Below are 19,766 nucleotides of genomic sequence, written 5' to 3' on the forward strand. Positions count from 1 at the left end.
AAAAATTACACTTTCAGCACCTCTTCTGTACATTTCTCTGCAACCCTATTTTGTGCCCTATCAGATTTAGGAAATAATTTGTCTTTAAGTGGCAGAGTTGATTATGTTGGATTCGTGAAAGAATCCTCTATCCAATTGCATATGAATTTGATACTTTCAAATTCATATGATATTTTTCATATAATTTCTTTTAAACATAACACTTGAATTTGTTTTGGACACTTGCAAAGGGGCTGAATAAAAAATCAATAACATAAACTATACACAACAAAAAAATTTCAAAAACTACCACTACCCTTGTTTACAGTCCTCTTCAAGAGTTGGAAAAACATCTTATGTGAACTCACGTATCTCCAAAATGCAATTGAAATATGTGAACTCACGTATCTCCAAAATGCAATTGAAATATAAAATCTGACGTGAACACGTGTCTCCAAAATGCAATTGAAATATTATTAAAAAATATTTTTTTAATATAAATAATTTTTCACCCCGTAGATCATGCCCGTGTATATATATTTTTAAAAATTACACATTTTAGACTAAATATTACACATTTTAGACTAAATTATGCTAAGTGAACACACACATACTTTTTTTGCAAAAAATATCATTAGGATAACAACATAATTCTCCACAAACTATCTTTTGCTCCGAATCAAAATTCACAAAGCTTACATGAATTTTGAGATGTGTAATATTCTAAAAAGAGAAAACTTCAAATTTCATTGTCACATTTGGCCCAAAGGTGTAACCCATCTTCATACTTTCATCCTCATATGGGGATTTTCTTTTTTAACTTTCAAATATTCTCTCTTAAAGTAAAAATTAATGTATTGTAGTTATGATTAATTTATCATTTTTATTATTAATAATTTTAAATTGATAATAACAATATCATTTTATTAGTTTTAAATGTAACATTACATAAAAACTTCCCAGACTAAACTATAGTAAAACGCTTCTAGATACAGTAAATTCAAGTTACCAAAATACACATAAAAATAAATAAATATAAGTAAATTCAATATACCATAATATACATTCAACCGCATGAAAACGTGAATGAAGGGTAAAACATATTTTGGCAATATACCATAATATACATTCAACCGCATGAAAACGTGAATGAAGGGAATGAAGGGTACGTTTTACAATTGCTTTAATAATTAAGAACATAAAAATATATTAAACAAAGTCAAAATATTTAAAAAGTAAAAATACAATTGTAAAAATTAAATATTAATTATATATAATTTTCCAATTTATATTTAAAAAAAATATTTTGAATATAAAAAAATATATATTCTATGTGGCATCATGTCATCACCATTCAAAAACATCAACACTATACATTTAAGAAGAAAACATAAGGTTATTATTTGTGAAGTTATATCTCTATATTATTTATTTTTAATACTAAATGTTAAAACTTAATTTTCGTTAAAAAAAACTTAACGTTTTACAAGTGATAAAATTGAAGTTTATTTATTTGTTTTCTATTGAAATTAATAAAATTCAGTCTTAAATGGAAATAATTTTAATATTAAAATTAAAGATATAATTTTTAATCGATCAGATAGAAAATGCATAGAATCCTGCAGGCTGCGATTCCCTTTCATTTATCCACTCCTCTTTAACTATTGAAATGAGTATTTACCCACGTGTTTGGAAGACCCAAATTCATGGTTTATCCCACGTTTTTTTAAACTTTTAGAACGAGTAAACTCACTAAATTTATCAGAGATGATCGAATTAACATCGCAGCTTCGACGCAATTAGTCTATAACAAATTAATAGAACATAGGTTTGAATGGGGGTTATTCCTCCGTATTTTAACATTATTTGACTATGATTGTGATGCTTTTAACAAATATTGTCCAATTCTCTTGCTGTCTGGTTGTCCGGAGGAAACCTATGTTCAGGGGCAGCGGCTAACCAGCTTGTTATAGGGTATTAAATGCCTGGTTATATGTCTGTTGGATGACCCAATAACACGCGCGTTTATTTCCTATTTCTCTAGTCTCCATGCACGCGTGTTATTGGATTATCTAACCTGCATATCACCAGACATTTAATGCCCTATGGCAAGCTGGTTAGCTCCTGCCATGTTCAGGTCCCAGAATCTCTTACTTAGAATGATTAAAATAATCGAGTTAAAAAAAAATAAAATATAAACAACATTAACTGACTATCAAAAGATGGAGTCCGCTCCTTTGTCCACACCAATCTAATATTTAGCAGCTCTATTACAACGAGGGCAATAACGCCTGGCCAGGCGGTAGGAAAACAAAATCAAAGAAAAGCTAACAAGCATACTGGAACCAAAGTCCTGAAATGGACTGCGGTGCAGTTTTCGGTACTACAATACATACAATACATGACAAGCAAACATAGATTTAGGTTAAGGGCCAGTCTGGTTAAACCACTTCTTGCAATTATAGACAGAGCAGAAAGCCTGCAAACAAGTCACCGCCAAAAGTATCGCTGCAGCTACCAGAGAAAGGAATTTCCACGACCCGAATACACGTTCATTCAGAAACTCCACCACAGCAACATTCCATTTTCTGTTATAATGATTGTTAATGTCCCTTATAACTTTGTCCAGATATGCAACTTTTGTGAGAGGAACGCACTTACCCATGCTGTTCCACAGGCTCGCAACCTCTCCATCGTTTCGGAGGTGGTTTGTAATAATTCCGCTCTCTTTCAGCAATCTAACATCTTCTTCGCTGTCGATCATCCCGTTTATGAAATCGGTGTATCGTGTGAAAACCAGCGCACTCGGAGCCGCAGAAGATTCAAATGCCACCAGATTTCTCAAGATTACCTCCGTGTTGGCATCCAACCTTACTTTGGGGAGGTAAATCGTGGCAGTCTTCTCATCAAATTGTATTGTGGTGAGGTCGCCGTCGGTAGCAACGAATTTGACTCCCGCAGAGGATAAAGCGGCCACGGATGGTATAGCTAGTTCGTCTCGTGTGGGCGGTATGATCTTTTCGGTGGATTCTTGGCCCTCCCCCTTTTCGGCTCCCTCTGCATCCTCCTTCTCAGATTTCATCTCATCTTGATCAACGAAAAGAGACAAGGGTTTCTTCAGAGCACTCAGAGCAGGCAGATTCCCAATAATAGAAAGAAGATGTAAGGGCAACTTCATCAGAAATCGCAGAGGCCTCCCGTTCAGCAATCGCCGAGGCAAATCTGTAAGAAATCGAAAGGGACCTACCTTAATAGAGGAGAGAGTCTTCCACAGCAAACTGAAAGCCTGTGTAACGGTTGACATGTTCTCTGTATCAGCCGTATCTTTCCCTTCCTCAGTTGAAGTTAAATTTTGATTGCTGGAAGCAGGGACGATAGCGTAATACAGCACCTCAAGCACGTGCCCTTTCTCGTTTATATGGAGCTTTGAATCCTCGGGCAACTTGAAGCTGAAAGGCGATAATTCTTGGCACACAAGCCTCAGCAAGCTCGACAGCCTCTCTTCTGCCTTGGCTCTAGAACCCAATTGCAACTCCAAAAGACTTTGCAAAAGAAAGAGCGGCAATTGATTTTCCAGCATCATGAGATCTCTGAAAATGGAGTTGTGGGTAGAACCAGTGCCAGTCGGATGTAAGACTCGCCCCAGCTGCTTGATGTCGATGTCCGAGCTTTTATCGGCATGTCTGACATAAAACTGCAAACACTCGAGAAGAAAGGTGGCGTCTAGCGCCATGATCCATGCGAAGGTTTCATCCTTATAGTCGATGAAGTTGTGATAGCAGCTCCGGATTTGCAAATCCCACTTCTTAAATTCCTCCACAGCAACTGCCTCAAACTTGTGACCGTTGATTCTTTTCTGAAATCTGCGAGCAGCTGCCAGTTTGTAGCGCTCCATATCATAGAGCTCAGATCTCCAGTGGTGATAGGGACCGATCGAAACGGATTGAGGCGTGTACGCTTCGGGCTTCTGTGCCAGTAACTCTTTCGGCACATTAAAGATTGATACACTGAATTCCTCCCCCTCTTCTTTAACCTCTTGCAGTATATCCAGACTTTCCTTGACATGAATAAGCCAATCATTGTCATCAATCTTCGCTTGAGCGTTAGTCTTAGCTGCCATGTTTCTTAGTTTGACAGAAGCAGCCACAATCAAAGAAAGAAGAAGAAAGAGTTGGAAAATGAGGCACAATCAATCAAACAAACAAGAAGAGTTGGGAGATATTCCCCTTAGAGAGTCCAGTGACTACGCAGCCTTATATCAATTTGTGGATGGGTACGCAGGATGGAGGTATTAACCCGTACGCCCCTCCTTGCATATTCAGACCGACATTATACAGTGTGGATTCCACAGTATCTTCTCGTGGTTACTATATTTTTCAATGTGACCTTTGCCACCACAGTGATCATGACTTTCTGGGCAGGGTTGTACCAACTGTGCTGCATTCTTCATGAGATTTAACACTTCATCTGTATGGGGGGACACGTGATAGTCCTGGGGTATTGTTTGGATGGGAATAATGCAATATTCAACTAATAAGATAAAAACACAACGCAATATCAAACTAATAGGATAGAAACTGTCAAACCAACCAACTCATACGATGGTGTTTATGATCTTGTTATTTATTTTTTAACTTATAATGATGTGATTAGTGGACTTCGTGTTTCATGTGAAATTTAATTTATATAATTTTTTTATAAATTTATTTACATGAAAAATTATATAGATAAATTTGATATATATATATATATATATATATATATATAATTTAATAAATATTTTTATTTTATTTTACATTTCTATCTTATTATTTTATTTTATTGATGGTTTTAATGATATTCTCAATTTTTAAAAATCAAATATTAATATACACTCTCTAAAAATCTTATTGTAAAATATTATTTCCAAATCAAGTATCATTAAACACACTTCAATTTATTAAATGGCGTAGAATATGGAATCCGCATAATTTTGTTGTTTTAAGGGAAAGTAAATAGATTATAGAGTAATAATCCAGATAGACATGACCCATGACAAACTTTGATAATGGTAAAAGCAAATAAAGCATTAGTCGAAGATGCCACCGACATTGGATGCTTATTGACAAAAGAGTGATTTTACTTAACAATGATATAAAAAATATGCTTAAAAGCTATTCTTCACATTTTTAATTAATTCATGACATACTACTTTTATAAAACTGATTTTTACTCCACAATCGTATAAACCAAAAAGTTACTGTATTTGGTCATATTTAAAAAAAAATGTTTTCTTATTAATTTTTAATGAAGTAAAAGAGCTGCAAATATGATTTTTAATTAATTGGTAAAAGAAGAAAAAGACTGAAAGATTAAAGATTATTCAAAGAAGTGTGGCATCATACTTACACGACTGACGTAACCAAGGAGCGACCTCCAGCTGTAGATACCTTGCCCACCTTGCCCTCTTTCAATTTTTCGAATTTTTAGAATTATGATGAAAAAATTATAATTTTATTTCTTTTTCTTCAGTTTTTCATTTTTTAATTATGATTGATAAATCAGAATAAAATAAATCCATTATGATTTATATCTGTCCAAAAGGGTTATCTTCGACTTAACTGGAGATTCTGATAATTTGAAAACTCAGGCCCTCTGACAATCCAAATCCACATTGCAAATTCCAAAGCGAGAAATAATACTTACATTGCTTGGAATCGTTGATTTGCTATGTATTCTCTTTATCCAGAACAGTGATTGCTTCTTTATACCTCACGAAGTGTAAACAAGAGATAATTCTGCTCGGCCACAACGGCGATTAATTCATCTCTATGATATCTCGTTATTAATTAAAGAGACAACTGCTGTGGACAAATCATATTCCCTAGCTCACTTTTTTTTAGAGGAAAAAAACTATCATGGATTTATATTAAGAAAATATAAAGATCTGCAATACATAACATTAAACCATCATGGATTTATATTAAGAAAATATAAAGATCTGCAGTACATAACATTTTTTAGGGGGCAATGAGATGCCCAGAAACAGATACTATATAAAGGGACAGATTTTTCCAGTTCATCGAAACCTAAAGCAGAAACATACCCATATCTACTTATCAGATTTGATACAGAAACATTCAGCCGCAGAAGTAACAAAACGACTAAGGAATGCATGATAATACACATTCATATAGAACTGAAGCTCAGTGAGCTCGCAAGCCTTGCCATGGATAAGAGTCACATTCTGTTGATACTGAAATCCTGAGTAAGGAAAGATATTCCTTCATGCATGACTGATAATGAGCACAGACCTGGCGGCATGCCAGGACCATCCTTTGAGAGGATATCAGCCTCGGCGTTCCTGGAATGGGGAATATGCTGAAACGATATCTGGTTTATTGAGTTCCAAAAGAACATGATACAGCTTAGCCATCCAAGGAGGTGTGGACTGTTTATGAGGCCCAAGCCATTTACATGATCAATGAGCGATTTCGAGTCACCGAAGATTGAAATAGACTGGATGCCTAGGAAGACACAAAAGGCGAGCAGCCCTGTGAGAGCCCTAGCCTCCGCCAAAGAGTTTGAGCCAAATCTGCCGTGCCAAGATATTGAATAGTGAAGGCTGTCATCTATTACGACGAAGACCCCGCAACCACAGCTATTGTTGCGCTCAGCTCCATCAAAGAACGCAGCAGGAGTCTGAAAGGAAAAGATATCCAGCATCTTTTTGCAGACTTTTTTTGACTGTACATCGCCCCGATGAAAAGAGTCATAGCATGCCATAATGCGCTGTAGAATTGAATTAAGAGGTTCCTTTGATTCTTGAAATATTTGTCGTTTCTACATTTCCACAAGAACCAACAGGCAATGATAAACAAAGATCTCCATGATAGACATTGCTTGCTCCACCACTTAAAACCATCATGTACAGAAGGAAAGATAAGGTAAGGAAAACCAAAAGACAAAGATAGATCATACCAGATATGGAGAGACGAGGCACATTGAAAAAACATATGCAGGTTTGATTCCTCTGCGTTGTGGCACATGGCACATCTACTTGGGCCCTGCCAGTTTTTCCTTTGAAGGACCTCCCAAGTAAGATTCCTATTCCCAAATACCAACCAGGAAAATATAATCATTTTAAGAGGACATCCTGCCTCCCAGAGGCAAGGAGGGAAAAGCAGACCAAGACTTCGAGCGTGGACAGAGATCATTTTTGCATATATATCCTTTACACGCACTGGCAGTTTTGCTTTTGGAAGACACCAAACCAAACAATCCCTGGATCCCGATCGAAAAATCCCCAGGCTATTAAGTCTCTCTTTTACAGAGATCCAGAGAGGGAGCAGCGTTTGTGGCAGGTGCAGGTCCTCCCAATCCTTCCAGACTGGGATAGAATCTGACCAAGTTTTGATCAATTTGTCCCACGAGAAGCATCCCAATCTATGAAGGAAGCGTACCAATGGAGAAGGGAAAGAGAAATCCTGACCATTTAAGATAGAATCAAAACCAATTAGCATGCTAGATCCCAAGAATAGGTTCCATCTTAGATTTTCCAAGAAGAAAGGGTGAACTTTCCTGAGACCTTGCCAAATTGTCGAACCCTTCCTTATGCCAATGGATCTTTTTCTGTACCAGTATTCTAAGCTCCTGCCTTTTAAGTATTTCGCGCTTATAACCTTGCTCCATGGCCCATCTCCAAAAATACCTCTGTAAAGAGACTTGCAAAGGAGTGCTTTTCCGAAAGAGCACATGTCTAAAAGACCCCAACCACCAGCCTTCTTTGGTTTTGATATAGAAGCCATCTTAACTAAGTGAAACTTGCTCTGAATTACTTGCCCTACCCAGAGGAAATTGGCTGCCAGGCTTTTCATTCTGTTAATGATACTTGCAGGGAGAAAGAAGATATGTGCCCAATAGACTGCCAGTTGAGATAGAATTGCCTGCACTAAAATGAACCTGCCAGCTAAAGAAAGAAATTTTAACTCCTAGCCTGAAATCTTTTTATAGAATCGGCCCAATAACCATTGCTAGTCCCTTTTGGAATTTCCCTTTGCCTTTAAGTTGAAACCCAAATATTTAATCCCTTCCTTGATCGAAAACGGAGCAATGCCCATCAACTCAGAAATCCATAGAATGATTTCCATGTTTGTATCATTGTGAAACAAAGAAGATTTTTCCTTATTAATAATCAGACCAGTTGCTTTCTGAAATTTTCCAAGGATTTCGTTTAGGCAAGTCCAGGAAGCCCTACAGAGCATAGCAAAAATGAGGACATCATCAACAAAGAGATTGTGGGAAAGGGAAATGTCCTTGCATATCTTGACCGGGCGGCATCTCTTTTCCTCTACTGCTTTGTTAATCTGTAGACTAAGAGAGTTCATTACCAGGATAAAAAGCAGAGGGGAGAGGGGACAACCTTGTCAAAGACCTCACTCCGCTAAGAAGAAAGACGAAGGGATTCCATTTATAATAACTGAATATCTGACATTCTCGACACATGACATAACCCAGATGATGCCTTGTGATTTCAGTCCTATTTTTGCCAACATAATTCTTAAGAAACCCCAGTCTACACAGTCATAGGATTTTTGCAGATCAATCTTAAGAATAGCCGCATCCATTTTGTTTCACATCATTGAGAACAAACTTTCTTGGTTCATGGCTACAACATCCAAAATGATATAGCCTTTTAAGAAAGCATGTTGGTCCCTAGAGATGAATGAACTTAGAATGGGCTTCATCCTTTCAGCAATGATTTTTGAAATAATTTTGAAGATGATATTGGAGAGCGAAATTGGCCTATAATCATGGAAGGAGTCTGACCTTTCCTTTTTAGGAATTAGAGCTATCAGAGTAGAAGAAGTAGCACTATGAATACTTCCTGTCATCCAGGAAGCCTCCACCATCCGCAGCAGATCCGCTTTAAAAAGGTCATAGAAGTGAGAGAAAAATTCGATTGGCCATCCGTCCGGCCCGGGGCTTTTATCCTTTTTGAAGGCTTTGATAACTCTTAGGAGTTCCTCTTCAGAAATCGGCTTAAGGAAGCTTTCATTTGCTGCCTCATCAAACATTTCCGGAACCAGTTCGATTCCCCAGAGAGCATCTTGAATGTTTACCTCCCTCCTTCTGTATTGATTCTGAAAAAATCTCGTTGCTTCCGTCGAGATTTCATGCTGAGAGTAGAGAAAGGCTCCCTTACCATCTCTGATCCTCCAAATAGAGTTTTTCTCTCTTCTAGCATTAGCATAATTGTGGAAAAATCTCGTATTCCTATCCCCCTCTTTGAGCCAGATGGCTCTGCTCTTAAGTCTCCATGTAGCCTCCTCCTTTAGCAAAAACAATTGTTTCCTTTTCTCCAAATTTCTTATTAGACCTTTAAGGTCTAGAGACAGGCTATTCGGATCTGCTGTATTTAATAGGGAGTCCAATTCCTTTTGGATGTCATTCAGCTCTTGTTTATCCTTCCTTTTCTTTCGAATTTGCCAATCCTTTGCCACAGACCTCAGGCTTTCAATCTTTTCCCGAAATGTCATGAAGGGAGCCATTTCAGATTCCAGTAGTTCCTTCCATTTGTTTGAGATGATTTCATTAAATGATGGATCTTCTAAATGGATCCTGTTGAATTTAAATGAGTAACCGAGCCTGAAATCCTTACCACGCCATTCGAGGAAAATAGGTCTATGATCAGAAGTGAAGTCATTTCCTATAGACGATACTGGCATTCCCAATTTTCCAATGATGCTTGCATGTATGATGAATCTATCAATCCTCTTTGCAATATAGGCCTGCCCAGTCCTGCTGTTGTCCCAGGTAGGCTTCATTTTATTGGGCATAATATCCACCAGATTCCTGTTCAAAAATTCCTTCCTGAGTCTGTCGGCCAGAGGGTCTATTTTCCTGCATTTACCCTAGCATTCATCAGAGTTGAGAGTCACATTTAAATCACCTGCTATCATCAACGAGTCAATCTCAAGAATTTCCGAGGCAAATAGCCTTTCCCAAAAGGAGAGTCTATTATTACAAGGAGCGTAGACATTTAGAATGTTGAGGACTAAAGCATGACCCCTGATAGAGGCCAGAATTAAAATTCCTGCACAGCGTTTAAATGCTTTTGCCTTAATCCAAGCGGGGTCCCACAGAACCGCTAGACCTCCTGACTAGCCATTTGCCTCAGTGGCAACCATAAACCAAGAAGGGAACATTCTCCTAAAGAAAGCTATATATACTTTGCTGGGGTGCATGGTTTCCTGAATAAAGATGATTTTAGGATGAGCCGAGTAGAAAATTTCTTTAAGCGCAATGAATTTAGGGGATGCGCCCAAACCCCTGATATTCATTGAGGCAATAAAAGTCATTTGGATGACTCGCCAGCCATACTTGCTCTAAGAGGCTGAAACTCTGACGAATCCAGAATTGGAACTTCCACAAGAGATAAGTTTCTCACTCCATGCTCAGAAGCTATCGATCTTCCTCTAAAGTGGCGACTACCTCCGTTGTGTTTCTTCCTGACCGTTATATTCTTTGCTGAATTAGGACTAATGAAAGGATAGGTCGGGCTAGAAGGTTTATGAATGGTCATTGGCTCTAGTTCCAATGATTTTCTATGGAGTAAAATGTCGATATCACTATCGAATTTATTGACTGGGGACTCAGAAGGGAGTAGGCATAAGAAGAGGGTCTTTTCCTTTTGGATCAAAAGAAAGGGATTTGACAGGAGTCGGAGATGAAGAGGAAATCTGTATGGGATGAGAGCCGACCACAAAATCCCTTTGGTTCATAGCGGGAGGAGAGGGAACAGATTTTTCCTCCAAGGGCTCAGGAATAGGAATGCATCCAATAGGAGACGAGTTGAAAGCATCAGGTTGGCCATGAGAATCTTGAAGAGAGCAGCGAAGGTCCGGCTCGAGATGGGGATCATGGAGAGAAAGATTATGAGACAACTTTAAGTTGGGAGCCACTGGATCCTGATTTATCTTATGAGGATTCTCCAGAAGACTAAAAGTATCAGAAGAACGATCTGAATCAGACCTCCTATCCTGTTTATATAAATATCTCTTGTTCCTGCGGGTGAAACGATGACTGCAGTTTTTAATCAGGTGTCCAGTTTTATGGCACAAGGAACACCTAAATGGTATACCCCAGAAATCTAATCTTTGATTGATTTTGAAACTATCCCATGCTATCTCGATATGATCTGGATAACCTCCTTTGTAAGGCTTCTCTATAAGGATCCACGCAATTCTCTTATCTTTCTCCCCTCTACACCAGGGGTCTACATAAATAAACTTACCGATGGAGTTCCCTATCTCTGTGAGAGATTCAGTCGACCACATTTCCAAAGGCAAATTCGGAAGTTTCACCCAGATCAGGTTGTTCGACGGAGTATTCTTTAATGGATCAAAACCCATATACCATCGAAAGAGGGACAAGAAACTTCTGCCAAAGACCCAAGGTTTATGAAGAATAGTCTCTAAGTCAGAAACTTTTAGGAAATGGAAAGAGTACCATTCCTTCATTAGGTGGGAGATGACAGGAGTATATCCAATCAGGGGGGTCCATTTGTCTGTCAACCATTGCCTCATATCCGCTTCACCCATTTCAGGGAATTGCCATTTCCCAACCAAAGCTAGTTTTTGCAGACTGTCTATGCGTTCCGTTAGAACGACGTTGTCCAAAGAAATTGCCTTTGGGGGAGGTACAGTTTTCACCGGGTTCCTAGATTTGTTGAAGTGCAAAGCTTGGTCGTGAGGCCGACCTTCTCTAGAACATTCCTTTCCTTTTATCAAGACATCCGAAGCATGCATCGCGGAAAGAGGATTATTCTTTTCTTGCCAGGCGGGTTTGAGTATCATATCTTCCACCGTAGCTTGCCAACCTGTACACTTCCTTGATTTCATTTGAGCTTCCTCAACCTCGATAGTGGCTTGAATGAGTGCTTGCATCCTACCTCACTTTATCTCTTCCAATTTATCGTCTTTATTTTTATTCTTTTAAATGGATATAAATTGCATGACATAGATCTCCCTTCATAAATAGAAATACCCTAATTTATCTAGAGAATGAGGGAACGTTACATGCTCAACTTTATTGCTAAAAAAATAAAAATAAAAATCTATTTAATAATTTTGAAAAGGTAAATAATTAATTAAAAAATAATTTATACATATTTAAATTGTGTTAAAAGTTATAATATAATTGTACATATGTATTTTGAAATTGTAATAAGCAACTAAATTATAGTAAGTATAAGTATTTTAGAGTCAACCTAAAATATTAAACATTTAATTTTATACTTTCTATGCTCCTTGCGAGGATTAAATTGGAAATCAAAAATTTCAAAACATAATTATGTATAATTGCTCTTTAGAGTTAGCACTCATGAGTCCTTTTAATGTTGACGAATTGTCTGATATTTGACCTTTCTTTTGTCTTACTCTTGTCCACAGTCACTAGGACCTGGTGTTTGACAAAGCATTTGTAGCCCTCCAGTCACATGGACCACCCTTACTCATAGTGGCTAGAGTCGAGATTTCTCGGTTCGGTCCTTGCAACCCTAATTCACTTTCTAGAGGCTTATTTTTTCTAGGAGATCAATTTAAAGCCACATCTTATCTTATCTCTTCAAGTTGGCTTGGGTGCATTATTAGAGAAGCTTCCTAACTTCTATTTACCTCAAACATCTACATTCATCCATCTTCGAAGTACTTTTAGTCTTTATATACTGGTCCATCATTGAGGTCAGACTATTTTTGGAGTTGGATAGGTTTGGAGAGTTGGAATCACTCTGCTATTATGATTCTATGAGAGATTGTGAGCTATTTTGGTCTCAAGGTCATATTGCTTGGAGAGGGGGACACTCTGCCAGAATCCAGAGCAGATGATCCATACGATGGTATTATACTCTTTACATTCAATTCATTTCATGGTTAGTATAAGTGAGGGTTCCTTTCCATTTAATTTGTGTTTATAATCAGTTGTTCATATTTATTTGTTTCATCTGACAGCCCTCTACAGAAGGTCGTTTGTGTGCTTTTCCTAGTGTTGATTGTGTGTAGGATTTAAATATATTGCAGAGGACAAGACCTCCAGGCTGTAGTTGAATTCTTTGCCTCGAATCCGATACTCGTCATCAACCTGTGTGGATCTCAAGGTACAAAAACTAATAAGGAACTATATGTATGGATGATTGATATGCTTGTATGGTTTAGGGATTTGCTTGTTTATATAATTTTTTCACATTACATATACTCCTCTATCTAGTAGTCTTGTCTAGGCCAATACTACGAAGAAATAGCTCGTACTGGATGTGTATAAATTTCCATAACAGAACTAGTGACTCTACTGGGACTTTTATCTATTTCTCTTAAGATCTCTTCTCCTTCACTTTGGATCTAATGTTTCAGGTCTTCTTGAATTTCTCTTTGCAATTGTGGGTCATTTTGAGTTTTATATCAAATAGTTCGACCTTGATTCCATCTTGTTGCTAGCGCATTTTTTTAAAATCTAAATTTCTTCCACAGTCGCTGGTGCAAAAGGGGTTACACAGTGACTCTGCCAGAACCACTGGGTGAATCACTACATCCCTATAACTGTACCTTTGTAGAGACGCACTATTCAAATCTCCTTTTGTGTGACTGTGCTATGAGTTCTAAAATTTTCTGCGAGGTCCTACATGACTTTGTCTTTTTAACACTCTTTGTTCTTCAACATATTTTCTAAGTCTAGGTCTACATATCTGATCCATCTTTGTCTTTTTAGATTAGATTAGTTTTCTTCTCTTTCTAGGGTTTCCTAGTTTGTTTATTTGTTTTCAATTTCAACTCCCTTCTCTATGAAATGTTCTTGGATTTGTGGATTTGTTTTCTATAGTGAAATATATAATATATAAGTTCATTTGATGCTTTTGATTGAGTAATTTAATTCTCTCTTGTTTGCTTTCCTTTGATTGCAAGAAGTGGTATTTTCTCGTTGTGTTTGTGCGAATTGTGACTTGAAAATTTGATTTGGGTGTTTTTTCTTTGTAATTTGTTTCAAATTCACTTTTTGTCGCTCCCATTCAATATTTTCTATTCTTTCCTACTATTAGGGTTTGGTTTTGTCTGTGTAGAACATTGCCTTTCATTTGGAAATTTTGTTGCAACCCTAACTTGTTTGCATTGCCTTCCTCTTTCCACATTTTGGATTTCTTGTTAATTGCTTGAGTGTTTTTTGGTATTGATTCTAATTTTTGATGCTTTTTGTGTGATTTGAATTCTAACTTGGGGACTTTTTGGCTTCTTTATGGATTTTGTTTCTTAGTTTGTCTTTTGGGTTTGAATTCTTATAAAATTGGGGATTTCATTTTAGGATAAATGAGAGGTGCATTTGGTAGGCATTTTCTTTCTTTTGAAAAGTAAAAAGTCTTTTACCCTACTGTAGTTATATTTCGTCGAATTGATTTTTTTTTGTGCATATAGCTGCATTAGCGTGTTACTAACAAGAATCCATCACACCATTTGTGTTTCACGCTGCGACCCACCTGAGTAAATAACAACCACTAAAATAAGTTCTCTAATAAAATTTACTAAACTTGTGTTTCTTTTTTTTTTAGCACACCAACATTAGCTTAGGCTAGGGTTTTGGAGCTAGGTGTGTGAGTAAACTACTCCAAGATCATAAAACCTGTAACACCCTACTCCCACATTTACCCAATCTAGATGGTCTGTTGGGGTAAAAATGTGATGAAGAGTTACTATGATATGATTCAACTGCCCAAGTACAATTAATGAAGTGGAACTGATAAGACAAGACCAATCTAACCTTCCTCCGATGCTACAGAACCTTTACGAGCCAACCAACCCTTCTAGGTGTCCAACACCTAGGACGACTTGTTGTTTGGATGAACTAGAGCCCAAGTCACACTAATGACAAGCCCTCCATGTGGATGAGACCCTCTAGTGGCATGTAGAAGCCTCTATCCATGCGACTGCAAAATTTTCCAACAATTTTTGTGCGAACGACCTCGAATTCTAAGCCACTTTTTTAGGGACATGACTCAAGCCTTTGCCCAAAACTTCATGAAACTTGCAAAAATGATAAATAACAATGAAATAAGGCTACTAATACAAACACTTGAACAAAGACTTTACTTGAACCACATCAACCATGACAGGAATTCCATCAAACATATCACAAACATGCAATGTACATGTCATAATTACACATTTTAGCATAGGGGTATCATAATTATCTAAGAATCATCAAGAAAGACGGATGCCTCCTCATAATAGCAGCAAGATAATCTATTAGGTGATGCATTCATTAACATATCATCTACTAATCAAAACATGACGAGATCCATTACTCATGTCTGTCATAAACCATGCTTATAACCAACATACAATTAGCATAATAACAAGGATAGAAAAACCATTAAGAACACATAATAAAAAGTAAATTTTCCTATAAAATACAAGAGGAAAAAATCTCTTATTAACATATAAAAATTTAAACCAGGTCAAGGATTTCATTGTATCACCCAACCATAGATTGGGCTGAACCAAATATTTCTTTCAGCTAATCACCCCCATGCCTTATTCCAAGCATGAATGTGGGATATCATGGAATAAACCAAACAAAACAAAACCAGGGCTTGTAGAGGCCAAACCACCTCAATGCCCAACCAGTGATTCCACTTCACGGTCGAACATCAATAACCATCACCAGATCAGTCTCTACCCAAGCTCTTTAGGGCTTCAGATTGTTTGTTCCAACTAAGGCTTCCAGGACTAGTAACTCAACCAACAGTTTTCGTTGGGCTTCCAGAGTGTTTGTACAACCAAGGCTTCTAAGACTAGTAACTCAACCCAAATTGTTATAGGGCTTCCATAGCATTTTTCCAACCAAATCTTCGAGGAACTAATACCTCAACCCACAACGATAAGGAATATTAACACCAATAAGAAAAACAAGGGTAAACCCACAAAACCATGGCTATCTAGGAAATGGAAAGGCTAGGAAAAAGCATTGTCAATCTAGGAAATCCTCCATGCCCATGACAAATCATAACCAAGAAACCACATGCATGTTCCATGCATGCAAAAACTAGCAAGAAAATCATACATGCAATTAGGTACTTGCAAGCAAAAACCTCTATAGTTGTTGATCCCACTGTCCTCTTACACACTTCCTACTTTTCCTTTTCCTTCTTTCTCCAAATCCAAAGTATGCAACACTCCTCCAATAGTGCTCCAATAAAACTCGAAGTGTCCAAGATACAAGAGAGAGTGAATAGAATAGAGCTCCAAGCTAAAATTGACAAAAAGCTATAAATTGATCCTCAAGGGCCTTTTTATCAATGAGGCCTCTAGTTTCTTCATTTTCCATTATTTTCCTCCAATATGCTCCTCACATGAAACATATGACCTTTCACCTTCCTTTTCTCCCGATTTCCATTATTTTCATAAATAAATGCATGATGACTCTCCAAAGTCTTTCTCATTTCCTTTGTCAATTTCCATAGCCATTAATTAATCACAAATGATCCCCGTCACTATGGTCTTTTCCCATAATTCAACTTGGAATACATGTCCCATGACCTTGGTTATTATTCTTCCTTTATTAACTTTATTACATGGATTTTTGGCCAGGGATGTTACAAAACCAACTTAGCAGCCTACAGTAGGGAGATTAAAAATCCTCCATAATCCCATGGTCAAAACGAGTGCATGTCTAGATCTTGTTTGAGAGGGGGTTAGACTTAGTTCATAGTGCGAGTAGTTCTCCTCAAGGATACCCAACTTGTGGTAGGGGATCCCGTGCTAGTGATTAACTACCCAGAAGCCCAAGATTCGTCCATCCCCATGGGATAGAGGTACCTTAGTGGCCATTCCTAGTAAAAACACCCTATAGGCCATCTAAAAAATAGTAGTAGGATTGATTTGCATGTGACTACCTTTTATGGCTTTGTTAGTGTGTGTTTTTTGGATCGAGTCACTAGTTTGGCCTTAGGGGTGTTTGTACTAACTTTATTTGGCTAAAACATATTTATTCACCTCGATTGAACCCAACCACCATCAGTCATGTAGAATCTGGGGCTCCCTCCTAAGAGAGGTGAATTGTTGACTCATGCTTGTAGGGTGCATGTTAGTACTCAAGAACTAGACCAACCTCTAGTTTTGGCATATATTCTTGGTCTTCCTGATAGTGACTTGAAATCTATCAAGACACTTATAGATGATTATGTCTATCCCGTTAATCCACCTTTTACCGGCCCATTAGGACTAGATTTACTATGGTTAAATCAATATGGTTTTACACTTACCTACATTTATAGTCCTTTTCTTTCACTGCATATGGAGGAGGTTAATTCTCCTTTACCCTCTGCATATGGATTTTCCACTTCTATGACATCATTTCCATCACCAAGCGTGGTTAGATCTACACCTTGTTCAACACCTCTCATGTCCTCTTGGGGCATACCACCAATCTCCTCTATGACTTCCACATGTTTCCCTAGTATCTTTGTGCCCATTCATTTATCTATTTTGTCCATGGGAGCCAAACCTAGACATCTTATAGGATCAGGAATATTTACTCCTAGTTTTTCTTAGCCTACTATCCTTATTTATTTATGAGAATAATCACCTTGGGTAATGTATGGGGGGGAGCACCTGTTTCTCTTAGCTAACATGGGGGAAACCTTGCTTCTAGTATTTCTGAATAGGCTCCAACCCACACTCAATAAGAAAATAATACTCACTATATTTGGCATCCTCTTTGCATGTTTTCAGCTATGTTCTCCTTTGCATCCTTTCCTCAACTAATCTCATGCAACACTCTGTCCTCTACTCACTCTGTAGTAGTCCAATTTTCTTCCCAACAACATCCACTAATACAAAGCCCTCTCTACACTTTTTCCACTCTATGAAAACATACACCCACACAGGGCTCTTTGCTCTCGACCTTTTCTCTTCGCAGACACTCTTAGCCTCTTTCCTCTCCATAGGCACCCTCAATCTCTTCTTCGTAGCAGAGGCTCACTAAACCTCTTCTGGGTAGTCCACTCACACACATATCTCCTCCACACAACTCTCTCAATGTAAAAACTCTTGTTAAAAACTCATGTAAAAATATATAATACTACGATTGATGGGACACGTATTCCAAGTGGGCAGGATATCCTGGTGTGGGTGTTCATTTGGTTATTTATGGCTAAGGAAATTGGTAAATGAAATGACTAAGGCTTTGGAGAGGTATGAGGCATTTTATGGCATTTTATTTATGAAAATAAAGTAAATTAGGAGAAAAGGAAGGTGAAAGGTCATAGGTTGCATGTGAGGAGGAAAAGGAAGTAAAATAATGGAAAATGAAGAAAATAAAGGCCTCATTCATAAAAAGGCTTACGAGGATCAGTTGGCAAGCTTGGTTAGTGTAACCTTTTGTTAGTTGAGTTTTGGAGGTCTCTCTCTCTCTCTCTCTCTCACACACACGCACACTCTTCGACACTTAGAGTTTTCTTGGATCATTTTGGCATTGGAGAAAGAAAGGTAAAGAAGGCAAGAGGAAGAAAATATGAAGCAGGGAAAGGCAGGATGAAGCAACTACAATAGGATTCATTGCAGGTATCGATTTTCATGTGTATTTTCGTTACTATATTTAGTATGCATGGTATTGCATGTGGTTCTCTTCTATCATGGAATGGATTTTTCCAGGTGTAACAATGTTTTCAACCTAGCATTTCCGTTTCTGGATAGCCATGGTGTGATGGGGTTCTCATGTTTTGGTTGAGCTAGATTGCCGGATGGATTTGAAGCTTAGTGGGGTGTATCTCCAAATGATAGAGAACATGGCCTAGTTGTCCCTGAACCAGAGTGTGGATCATATTAAATCCACTGGCCTAGTGACCCCTGAGTTAGACTGTGGGTTGCGGTAAAGTCAGTATTGTGTTGCGTTGGTGGGCCTAGGAATCCTTGCCAGTGAATGACAGGATATATGGTAAAGCCAAGAGGTGGTTTTCTCTCTGTTGGGCCTAGTAATCTAGGGTTTGGAATATGCAGTAAAGTCTAGAGAGTGGGTCTCGGTTTAGGGCCTAATGATCTCAGTTTGGATTGTAGTAAATACTGGGAGACTAGGAGACAGGAAAATTCCTCACGGTGTAGGTGGAGAAATCTGGTGACATCCATGCTTTTTTTGCCTGGTGATCCGGTGGAGATCACGATAAATCCTGTTATGATGTGTTCATTGTGTTAGCCTAGTGATTTGGGATGGATTATGATAAAGTCTGGTTTCTATTGATGAGAATGAGGTGGTTTAGCCTCGGTATGCCCTGGTTGGTTCTTTTGGTTTAAGCCCCACATTCATGCTTAGAATATGGCACAGGGGTGAATGGCTGAAGAGAGATTTGACTCAGCCATTATATAGTCAGGTGGAACATGGTAGTCCCATCTCCAGTTGGTTTGTTGCATTAATTAATGAGAAATGCATTCCCTTGATTTTCATGTGTAAATGTACTGATGTGTATGTGGATTTTCATGGCTGATATGCTTATGATATTTTTGTCCCTATTATGCTGGTTATATGTATGTTTTATGAAAATGGCTATGTATGGTTATCAGCATGTTTTTACTTGTGAATTAATGGATAATGTATCTATGGCCTAATAGATGATAATGAAGCAAATTACATGAGGGAATAATGGTTCATAATGATTATCAGATAAGTATGATATCCCTACACTAAATTATGTTGTTTACACCTGTAGGTTACATGTTGATGATGTGTTTGATGAAATTCCTAGCATAGCTAATAGGGATCTGATTAAG

General features: G+C 37.7%; 1 pseudogene; it reads right to left on the reverse strand.

Moving 5' to 3' along the window:
* Positions 1-2,169: 2,169 nt before the first annotated feature.
* LOC149193282 (putative UPF0481 protein At3g02645 pseudogene) lies at positions 2,170-4,251 on the reverse strand (annotated as a pseudogene).
* Positions 4,252-19,766: the final 15,515 nt, after the last annotated feature.

The sequence above is a fragment of the Pinus tabuliformis genome, chromosome 2_2 (genome assembly GCF_031772625.1).
Source record: "Pinus tabuliformis cultivar Carrire ecotype Pingquan chromosome 2_2, CPIR1, whole genome shotgun sequence".
NCBI lineage: Eukaryota > Viridiplantae > Streptophyta > Pinopsida > Pinales > Pinaceae > Pinus > Pinus tabuliformis.